We start from the raw sequence: 3,393 nt of genomic DNA, 5'->3' as shown, positions 1-3,393 counted from the left end.
GTATGAGGGTTCCAATCACTCTACATCTTCATCAGTACTTGTTATTCTTTCTTTCTTTTTAAATTGAATTTATTGGGGTGACATTGGTTCATAAAACCATACAGGTTTCAAGTGTACAAATCAAGAAAACATCTGAACACTGCATCGGCGTCCATTGCCCAAAGCAAAATCTCTTTCCGTCCCCATTTATTCCCCCCTTTGCACACCTCTACCTAACCCCAGCCCCATTCCCTCTGCCTATCACCATACTGTTTTCTGTATTTATGTATATGTGTGTATGTGTATGTGTATCTCTATCTCTATCTATCTATCTATCTATCTATCTATCTATCTATCTATGTATATGTATATACACATATGTGTGTGTATATATATATATGTGTATATATATATATATATATATATATATATATAGAGAGAGAGAGAGAGAGAGAGAGAGAGAGAGAGAGAGAGATGATTGTTTTGTTTTGCTTAATCTCTTCATCTTCTTTTATCCAGCCCCCAAACTGTTCGTCAGTTTATTTGGTTCATGACATTCCACATATAAGTGAGCTCATATGGTATTTGTCTTTCTCTGACTGGCTTATTTCACTTGGCATAATTTCACTTACCTTTGTCACAAAAGGTAAGACTTCTTTTCTTTTACAACCGAGTAGTACTCCATTGTGTAAATATACCACAGCTTTTTTATCCACTCGTCTACTGATAGCACTTGGGCTATTTCCAGATCTTGGCTATTGCAAATAATGCTGCAACGAACACAGGGGTGCATACATTCTTTCAAATTAGTGTTTCAGGTTTCTTCTGATATATTCCCAGAAGTGGGATCATGGCCATACTAGTGGGTATAAAGTGATATCTTATTGTGTTTTTGATTTGCATTTTCCTGATGGCTAGTGATATTAAGCATCCTTTCATGTTCATTTTGGTCATTTGCATGTCTTCATTGGAGATATGTCTATTCAGATCCTTTGCCAATTTTTAAATTGGGTTATTTGTCTTATTTTTATTGTGGTAAAATATACATAAAGTTTACCATTTTAACCTTTTGAAAATTTTATTGATTTTCAGAGAGGAGAGAGAAAGAGACATCAATGTGAGAGAGAAATATGGGTTGGCTGCCTCCCGTGTAAGCCCTGACCAGGGATGGAATCTGCAACCTGGGTATGCACCCTGATCAGGAATCAAACCCTCCACCTCTTGGTGTACAGTACAATACTCCAACCAACTGAGTCACACCAGCCAGGGCTATCCTTTTTTAAAGGTTGCCTGTGGTTTATTAAAAATATTACAGCACAGCAGAAAGATTCAAATGGCTCTATGTGGTGTTTTTAAATTCATCCCTACTGTAGGCTGAGTGACCTACAGGTTGGACAGACTGCCAAAGTCCAAGAGATTCAGCATTTCCTTATTGTCAGGATCAACTTCAATGATCTCCTGATCCAGAGCTAAGCCCTCAGGAACAGAATCATCTCTCCTTTCTCTCCTCTTCCTGTAGCTTGATGGAGATACCTCTCATGGGACCTCTCTGAATCTGCTTCATCCCGGATGTGTGACATAGCCTGCTATCTTGTTTTGAAGCTTCTTGCTGGGGATAATGGTGATCTCTTCACACACACATTTGTTGGTGTGGAAGTCATTGCCCAGGTGTGTGTAGTACTTCTCAGTGATGACCTGGCCCTCCTTCTTCGCGGTCTTGGTGTGGCCACAGCCCATCTTGGCGAATCCCTAGTGAAACAGCTGATTACTCTATTATTTATTATTATTGTTGTTTTTATCCTCACCTGAGGAACCCGCAACCTAGGCATGTGCCCTGATCAGGAATCGAACTCATGACCCTTTGGTGCACAGGACAACACTCCAAACACCTGAGCCACGCCAGCCATGGCTGATTCATTTATTCTTAATTCTGTTGCTCATACTTTTGATGTCATATCTAAGAATCCATTGCCAAATTCAAGATCATGAAGATTTGCACCTATGTTTTCTTATGGAAGTTTTATATTTTTAATGTTTACATGGAGATATTTGATCCATTTTAAGTTAAATGTGTACACAGTGTAAGATAGGAGTCCAAAGTCATTCTTTTGCATTGGAATATCTAATTGTCCCAGCACAATATGTTGAAGAGATTATCCTGTCTCATTGAATGATCTTGGCACTCTTGTCAAAATTCAGTTGACCATAAATGTAAAGGTTTATTTCTGGACTCTCAATTTTATTCCATCTGATTCATAAACATAGGATATCTTCCCATTTTTAGGTCTCCTTTAATTTTTTCAAAAATATTTTGTAGTTCTTAGAGTGTATGTTTTGCATTTCTTTTGATAAATTTATTCCTATATATTTTATTCTTTTTGATGCTGTTATAAACAGAATTTAAAAATCTTTTTATTTCGCCCTGACCAGTTTGGCTCAGTGGATAGAGTGTCGGCCTGCGGACTGAAAGGTCCCAGGTTCGATTCCGGTCAAGGGCATGTGCCTGGGTTGCGGGCACATCCCCGGTGGGAGGTGTGCAGGAGGCAGCTGATCGATGTTTCTCTCTCATCGATGTTTCAAACTTTCTATCCCTCTCCCTTCCTCTCTGTAAAAAAATCAATAAAATATATTTTTAAAAAATCTTTTTATTTCAGTTTGTTTATTGCTCCTGTATAGAAATACAATTGATTTTTATGTATTGATTTTTGTACCCGGAAACCTGGCTGAACTCGATCATTAGTCTTTTGGTTGTTAGTGGATTTCTTGGAATTTTCTATATGCAAGATCATGTCATGCCATGTACAAGTAGAGATCACTTAGTTGTTCCTTTCCAGTCTGGATGCATCTTATTTCCTTTCCTTACCTAATTGTTCTAGCTCAAATTTCCAATGTTGAATAGAAGTGGTGAGAGTAAACATCTTTGTCTTGTTCCTAATCACAGGGGGAAAGCATTCAGTTTTTCATCACTAAGTATGATGTTAACTGGATTTTTTTTTATAGTTTTGGAAGAATGCCTCTCCTCTTATGTTAAATCTCTGAGCCTCTGCTTTGGAGATCAGGGCGAGGGCAGTGGCCTCTTGAGTAGCATCCCTTCTTTATAAGCAGGACACTGGAGAGACCTGGAAGCCTTTGGTCTTCTTGGCTTTCAGTGTGGAATCTCTGCCCTACAAGTCAGCTGGGCAAGGGCTTTTCAGGGCTACAGTATTTTTTATCTGCTGCACCTTGATTAGAGCCTCCTTTCTCTGATTATGGGCTGGGTGAAGGAAGGGAGCCCTCAATCTCTTGATCTCAGTCACCAGAAATTTAGCTTCTGCTGCTAAAGTAATGGGTGTTGAGAAATGCTGGAGGCCTGCCCCACCCTGGGAAATATGATAAACTTTGGGACCTGGGAGAAGAGAATGTCCTGTTTTCTTG

The 3,393-nt window shown here is 39.0% G+C and overlaps 1 pseudogene across 1 annotated transcript; it reads right to left on the bottom strand.

Annotated features, from left to right (window-relative positions):
* Positions 1–1,308: 1,308 nt before the first annotated feature.
* Positions 1,309–1,716, bottom strand: LOC307095732 (small ribosomal subunit protein eS17-like; annotated as a pseudogene). Its single transcript has one exon. The product of its transcript is annotated as a small ribosomal subunit protein eS17-like (transcript).
* Between the last annotated feature and the right edge of the window lie 1,677 nt (positions 1,717–3,393).

Source organism: Cnephaeus nilssonii, assembly GCF_951640355.1.
Source record: "Cnephaeus nilssonii genome assembly, chromosome: X".
Taxonomy (NCBI): domain Eukaryota; kingdom Metazoa; phylum Chordata; class Mammalia; order Chiroptera; family Vespertilionidae; genus Cnephaeus; species Cnephaeus nilssonii.
Note: the sequence above shows the minus strand (reverse complement) of the source record. Positions and strands in the feature narration are given on the sequence as shown.